The sequence below is a fragment of the Salvelinus sp. IW2-2015 genome, unplaced genomic scaffold (assembly GCF_002910315.2).
Source record: "Salvelinus sp. IW2-2015 unplaced genomic scaffold, ASM291031v2 Un_scaffold1374, whole genome shotgun sequence".
Lineage (NCBI taxonomy): Eukaryota > Metazoa > Chordata > Actinopteri > Salmoniformes > Salmonidae > Salvelinus > Salvelinus sp. IW2-2015.
In genome coordinates this window covers 90,713-99,080 of record NW_019942865.1, presented here as the reverse complement: position 1 = coordinate 99,080, position 8,368 = coordinate 90,713, and positions in this window count along the sequence as shown.

Here is an 8,368-nt window from a genome sequence, read left to right as displayed (position 1 = left end):
ATGACCAAAGGAGGAATTGGCTTTGGGGGTGACCAGTGAGATATACCTGCTGGAGCGCGTGCTGCTATGAGTGGGTGCAGCTATGGTGACCAGTGAGCTGAGATAAGGCGGGGCTTTACCCAGCAGAGACTTGTAGATAACCTGTAACCAGTGGGTTTGGCGACGGATATGTAGTGAGGGCCAGCCAATGAGAGCATTCAGGTCGCAATGGTGGGTAGTGTATGGGGCTTTGGTGACAAAACAGATGGCATTGTGATAGACTGCATCCAGTTTGTTGAGTAGAGTGTTGGAGGCTATTTTATAGATGACATCACCGAAGTCAAGGATCGGTAGGATGGTCGGTTTCACGAGGGTAGTTTGGCAACATGAGTGAAGGATGCTTTGTTGCGATATAGGAAGCCGATTCTAGATTAATTTTGGATTGAATTTGTAAGTATTGAACCGAACAAATGTGGGAGTGGGATGTCTCGCTTCCTCTTCCGTCTTGATAGTACCTACATTTCCCCCCAATGAAGTAGCTATCAGCAAAGGCAATGTGATTGGCCATATAATCTGGTAGTGCTCTGTATCAACTAAGCTGAATATAATCTGGTAGTGCTCTGTAACAACATAGCTGAATATAATCTGGTAGTGCTCTGTAACAACATAGCTGAATATAATCTGGTAGTGCCTTGCAACAACATACCCACCTCTCATAGAATGATGGCATCCTAAAAGGAATTACCCTAATTTAGCATAAACCATTCACACCAGTAAACAGGTATATTCACATTATGAACATCTTTCAGACCAATCATGTCGCAGCCCATCATCTTTCAGACCCATCATCTCTCAAGCTCATTATCTCTCAGACCCATCATCTCTCAGACCATCATCTCTCAGACCCATCATCACTCAGACCCATCATCACTCAGACCCATCATCTCTCAGACCATCATCACTCAGACCCATCATCTCTCAGACCCATCATCACTCAGACCCATCATCTCTCAGACCCATCATCACTCCAGACCCATCATCACTCAGACCCATCATCTCTCAGACCCATCATCTCTCAGACCCATCATCTCTCAGACCCATCATCTCTCAGACCCATCGTCTTTCAAGCCATCCAATCTCTCAAGCCCATCATCTCTCAGACCCATCATCTCTCAGACTCATCATCTCTCAACCCATTATTTTTCAGCTCATCATCTCTCAGACCCATCATCTCTCAGACTCATCATCTCTCAGACCCATCATCTCAGACCCATCATCACTCAGACCCATCATCTCTCAGACCATCATTTCTCAGACCCATCATCACTCAGACCAATCATCTCTCAGACCATCATCTTTCAGACCCATCATCACTCAGACCAATCATCTCTCAGACCATCATCTCAGACCAATCAATCTCTCAGGCCCATCATCTCTCAGGCCCATCATCTCTCAGACCCATCATCTCTCAGACCCATCATCTCTCAGACCATCATCTCTCAGCACCCATCATCACTCAGACCCATCATCTCTCAACCATCATTCTCTCATGCCCATCATCTCTCATGCCCATCATCTCTACAGACCCATCATCTCTCAGACCCATCATCTCTCTCTTCAGACCCATCATCTCTCAACCCATCATTTTCGCTCTCATCTCCAGACCCATCATCTCTCAGACCCATCATCTCTCAGAACCCATCATCTCTCAGACCCATCATCTCAGACCCATCATCACTCAGACCATCATTTCCAGACCCATCATCACTCAGACCAATCATCTCTCAGACCATCATCTTTCAGACCAATCATCTCTCAGGCCCATCATCTCTCAGACCCATCATCTCTCAGACCCATCATCTCTCATGGCCCATCATCCTTCATGCCCATCATCTCTCATGCCCATCATCTTCTCCAGACCCATCATCACTCAACCCATCATCTCTCAAGCCCATCATCTCTCAAGCCCATCAACTCTCAAGCCCATCATCTCTCAGACCCATCATCTCTCAGACCCATCATCTCTCAGACCCATCATCTCTCAACCCAATCATCTTTCAAACCATCATTTTTCAGCCCATCATTCTCAGAACCAATCATCTCTCAGAACCATCATTTCTCAGACCCATCATCACTCAGATCAATCATCTCTCAGACCATCATCTTTCAGACCAATCATCTCTCAGACCCATCATCACTCAGACCCATCATCTCTCAACCATCATCACTCAGACCCATCATCTCTCAGACCCATCATCTCTCAGACCCATCATCTCTCAGACCCATCATCATTCAGACCCATCATCTCTCAGAACCATCATCTCTCAGCCCATCATCTCTCATGCCATCATCTCTCAGACCCATCATCTCTCAGACCCATCATCTCTCATGCCCATCATCTCTCAAGCCATCATCTCTCAGACCCATCATCTCTCATGCCACATCATCTCTCAGACCCATCATCTCTCAGACCCATCATCTCTCAGCCCATCATCTCCCAGCCCCCATCATCTCTCAGACCCATCATCTCTAGACCCATCATCTCTCAGACCCATCATCACTCAGACCCATCATCTCTCAGACCCATCATCTCTCAGAACCATCATCTCTCAGCCATCATCTCTCATGCCATCATCTGTCATGCCCATCATCTCTCAAGCCCATCATCTCTCAGACCCATCATCTCTTCAACACCATAGCGCCCACTTCCGGGCCTGACACATGGAAGACGTGTACGATTTTCTGTTTACCTCAGAGAGGACAGTATCCGAACGACTGAAAACACACTTTAGGTCATAACTAATGAACGTATGAACGGTACACAGTGTCCTTTGCCCCCGTCTGACGAGCACTGTTTTCTCTCAGTTCTGTTAATGTTACATCTGCTATCCAATGCATCAAGAGATTACACATCAATTTTAAGCTAACAAATTGCACATTACTTACAATACAATGATAGCATAGCCTAAATTAAAAACTCTGATTAATACTTTTATTTCCATTTTGACCCACATTTTAATTTCATAGACAATCAGGGTAAATACAGAATATCTAAAGTGTCATCTAAACACAAGCATTAAGATCCAACAAGGCGTACAAGCTGTAATACTATGCTAACATTAATTCAGCCATTTTCATTCAACACCAAAAACTCATCCCACCAGTAGGTGGCAGTCATATCATTGAGGGGTCCTGGCGTTGGAGAGGGGGCCTGAGACATGAAGGCCCTGAGTCAGATGATGGCTGCAGTTAGACTATTGAAACAAAGTGAAACAATGCTAAACATGTCTAAATACAGGGCATTCGGAAAGTATTCAGACCCAGTATTTTTTCACCTTGTGTTACAGTATGTTACAGCCTTATTCTAAAATGTATTCAATTGTTTTTTTTCCCTCATCAACACAATACCCCATAATACCAAAGCAAAAAAAAATTTGTATTACAAATGAAACACAGAAATACCTTATTTACATAAGTATTCAGACCCTTTACTATGAGACTCGAAATTGAGCTCAGCTGCATCCTGTTTCCATTGACCATCCTTGAGATGTTTCTACAACTTGATTGGTCTAAACATGTGATAATGGTAACCAGACCATGGTGTTTACGTTCACTCAATATATAAAGCACAATGTTTGATGAGACTAGCAATGGTATAGTTAATTTACAAAGCAATGTTTGCACGTTTCATGCAAGTTTCATGCAAGTCAAACTATATAACCCTCTCAGACTTACCCTGGCACTGAGAGAGTCTGGATGTGCAGTCTCTGCAAGAAGATGCAGGGCTGCGTTCAGTATACAAAAACAGAATAGAATGTTGAATTGAACGGAAACGCTACTGTACTGAAAGACTAGTTGAAAAACGGGGATTGGTTGGGTTGTGGGTTGAAAATGCACTGCTGCCTTTTAAATACGTCACGCATTGCTTCAAGCCACACCCCGGCACACCCACCRAACGGAGCAAACGTATCTCAAAGTCTGTGTAACGTCTGCTTCCAACTCACACTCTCAAACACGTAGATCCCCTGAACGCAGCTCACTCTCCAGATCCCAATCACCTGCATTTTAATCACCTGTTCACACACCTGTATGTCATTATCACACACTATTTAGTTCAGTTCTTTGCACCCCATCACTGTGAGGTATTGTTTGTTTTGTGACACATGGCTTTCAGAGCTCTGTTTTTCCTGTGATCGACTCTTCCCTTGTATGATAGTTTTTGCCTGCCTCACTAACSAYGCCTATTCCCTGCCTGTACTTTAGCCTATCGACTTTCCTGTTATCTACCTATTGCCTGATCTCCCGGACTACGTTACTAGTGTTTTCCCTGCCTGTACTGTTGCCCTTTTGTACCCCTGTGTATGACCTTCTGCCTGCCACTGGACCCAGCTACCTGCCTCCTCCGGTGGTCCTTTGCAATAAACACCTGCTGCATCCTGCCCTTGAAACGAGCTCTCTGTCTCCCCTCGTGTTCATTACAGTCTGTTCAAGGACGTACAAGAATGTTTTGGGAAAATRTGTCGTTCAGTACAAACCATTCCGCAAAGTATTTTGTATTATTTTATTTTATTAGGATCCCCATTAGCTGTTGCAAAAGCCATAGCCACTCTTCCTAGGGTCCACATGAAACATGAAACAATAAAGAACATTAATAGACAAGAACAGCTCAAGGACAGAACTGCATACTTAGCAAACGTTCAAGCAAACTGAACGCACCCCAGTGAAATATACATTACTAAAACACAACAATCCACCCACTCTCCTACTCCACCTCTTTTCTCTCCTACTCCACCTCTTTTCTCTCCTACTCCACCTCTTTTCTCTCATACTCCACCTATTTTCTCTCATACTCCACCTCTTTTCTCTCCTACTCCACCTCTTTTCTCTCCTTACTCCACCTCTTTTCCTCTCCTACTCCACCTCTTTTCTCTCCTACTCACTCTCTCTACTACATTTCCTTCATACTCTCCACCCCTCTTTTCTCTCTACTCCACCTCATTTTCTCTCACTACTCCACCTCTTTCTCTCCTAAACTCACCTCTTTTTCTCTCCTAGCTCCACCTCTTTTTCTCATCCTCTCATCTTTCTCTCAACTACTTTTCTCTCTCATACTCCACCTCATTTTTCATCTCCCCTACTTCCCACCTCTTTTTCTCAATCTCCACCTTTCCACTCATTTCCTTTCTACCATTTTCCTCTCTTGCCACCCACTTCTTCCCCATACTCCACCTCTTCTCTCCCCATACTCCACCTCTTTCTCTCATACTCCACCTCTTTTCTCTCCTACTCCACCTCTTTGCTCTCCATACTTCCAACCTCTTTTCTCTCCTACTCCACCTCTTTTCTCTCATTACTCCACTTCTTTTCTCTCCTACTCCACCTCTTTTCTCTCGCTACTCCATCCTCTTTTTCTCATACTCCATCTCTTTTCTCTCCCTCATCCTCCTTTCTTATCACCCACCTCTCTCCTTCCTTACACCCTTTATTCCCAGTCTTCACATCTGTTTCTTCTTACTTCTCTTTGTCTTTCTCTCCCTTGCTCTTCTACTCCATCTCCCCCCCCATCCTCTCCCTCCCCATCCTCTATTTCCACGACTCCTCCCATCCTCTCTGCCATCCAGCTATTTTGGGTAGGGCCAGCTTAATTTGCATGTTTGTCATAGTGCTTTTAGTATTACTGCCTGTTTGAGAAGGGCATGCGGGTTCGTGTTTGGTCTGGGTCTATGTGTGTGTGTGTGTGTGTGTGTGTGTGTGGTTGTGTGTGTGTGTGTGTGTGTGTGTGTGTGGTGTGTGTGTGTGTGTAGTGTTGTGTGTGTGTGTGGTGTGTGTGTGTGTACAGTCCATGGTTCTGTCTGCATGTCTGGTGAAGATGCTCTGTGTTCAGGGCAGAAACCCATCATGATGGGCAGGGTTGCTGGTGTAACTGTGGTCTTCAGGGCAGCGAGCAGGCAGAAGTGTACAGTAGAGACAGGCAAAGGGGACCATCAGAGAGATGTCACACAAAGCTTCCTTTCTTTCAGACAGTTGTGACGTGTTGATTGTAGTTTCAAACTAAGTAAACAGAGCTGGTAGTGAGAGAGTGGTGACGTTTTTCACTGGTGGTCCAATGATTCCCACCAGGATCCTTATCAACACAGTAATATGGCCCAAATAATCTCCCTCTTCTCCTCTTCCCTCTCATCCACCCTTCCTGTCTTCTCTTCATTTATTGGGATGTCATTCCTCCACCCTCCCTCCCTATTTCTCTCATCTACTTGGGCTGTCTATTTCCTCCACCCTCCCTCCTCTTTCTCCTCCATTTACTGGCTGTCTATTTCCTCACCCTCCCTCCCTCTTTCTCTCATCTACTGGGTTGTCTATTTCCTCCACCCTTCCCTCCCTCTTTCTCTCATCTACTGGGCTGTCTATTTCCCTCCACCCTCCCTACCCTCTTTCTCTATTTACGGGATGTCTATTTCCTCCACCCCCCTCCCTCTTTCTCTCATCTACTGGCTGTCTATTTCCTCCACCCTCCCTCCCTTTCTCTCATCTTACTGTGCTGTCTTTTCCTTCCACCCACCCTCCTCCCCTCTTTCTCCCCTTTTATTAGGTGGTTTTTCTCTTCCATTCGCTTCTTCTTCCCCCTCTCCTCTTCTCTCTCTTTCTCTCTCTCTCTCTCTCCTCCTCTCTCTCTCTCTCTCTCTTCTCTCTCTCTCTCTCTCTCTCTCTCTTCTCTCTCTCATCTCCTCTCCTGCTCTCTCATTTTCTCCTTTCTCTCTGTCTCCCTTTTCATTTTGTGTTTCTCCCTTTATCTCCCTTATAGCCGTCTCCAATTTCTGCCCTCTCTTCTCTCTCCTCCACCCCCTCCTCTCACTCTGGACCCTCTTGTTCCCTCTCTCCTCTCGAGCCCTCTCTATTGTGTTTGAGTAAGACCTAATTTCCTTGGCTAATCATAAGTTCGCTGTAGCTGTGACACAGTCTGTGCAGTGGGTTTCATCTGGCTCTCACATGGATGACCATCCTTAAGAAAGCACAGGGAGCTTCTATTAAACAGGGCTCTGCTACCAACATCAACACACACACCACACACACACACACACACACACACCACACACACACACACACACACACACACACACACACACACACACACACACACAACACACACACACACACACACACACACACACACACACACACCACACACACACACACACACACACACACACACACACACACACACACACACACACACACACACACACTGCTGCATATGCACTGACTGAAAAGAAGGTCCACCAGTATTCACCAACTAAATATAACTCACTATAACTGACATTGTCCAGAAATGCAACAGAAATTGTTTATTTCGTGTTGGCCTTTCAGAATGACCGTAGGTCAAAGATACCAGAGGACAATCCTCAGCCCTGTCGGAGCCCGGTCTTATACAATCTAATTCAGTTTCATAAATGGCTTTATGTTCCCATTCTTAACTGTGTGCAGAATAAATGATTGGTGTATAATTGCTTTAAATTGCAATTATGCTCAGTAATATGCATTCCACTGTGCAGATTCCTTTAATGACAAATTAATCTTTACGGTCCCATAAGAAAGCCTGCAGCACTGCTCTCTCTCTCTCCCTCTCTCTCTCTTGCTCTCTTTCTTTCTTGCTCTCTCTCTCTCTTTCTCTTTCTCCTGCTCTCATTCTCTCTCATGCTGAACTTGCTGTTTTTCTCTGTATCGACTGAGTGATAGATACAGGATACAGGATCTCTGTCTCTCCCTTTGCCTGTCTGTCTTAGGCTGGAATTCAACCGTTTTTCAACTGATAACAAATACTTCTGTGGTTCTTGTGTTGTGTGTGTGTGTGTGTGTAGTCAATCTTTTTACCATTTAATTTGTACACTGCGTACAGGGCACACTATATGTCGCGTCATGGGTCACAGGTCATGTACAGTATATAGGCACACAGGTGACCAGGAAGTAGGGATGCACATGTATGGAAACCACACAGTTCTTACTTTTGTAGTAGCTAACCGAGTGAAAACTTTCTGATAGCCTCTGTAGCACAGGTGGATTTGCAAATGTAAAGGAAAACCAACGTTCTCTAGATGATGACTGTGACATCCCATATGGGTTTCATCTAGGCTCTGGATATCAGATACTCAAGGTACTGTTGTCATGTTGAAGAAAGGGGGGCAGCCATTTAAAGGGGAACTCCACTCAAAAAGTATATTTTGGTAGTCCGCTGTTGATACAGTCCCAGAATGTTTTGCATGTCAGCAACAAAGCAGCAACTTTGCTTCTTGAAAGTCCAACTTCATTAAATATATTGAAATATGGCACTATCCTTTCTATCTGTTGTATATTGTTGCATAGTGTATATTTTGATCCATGACGGTGTAACTTT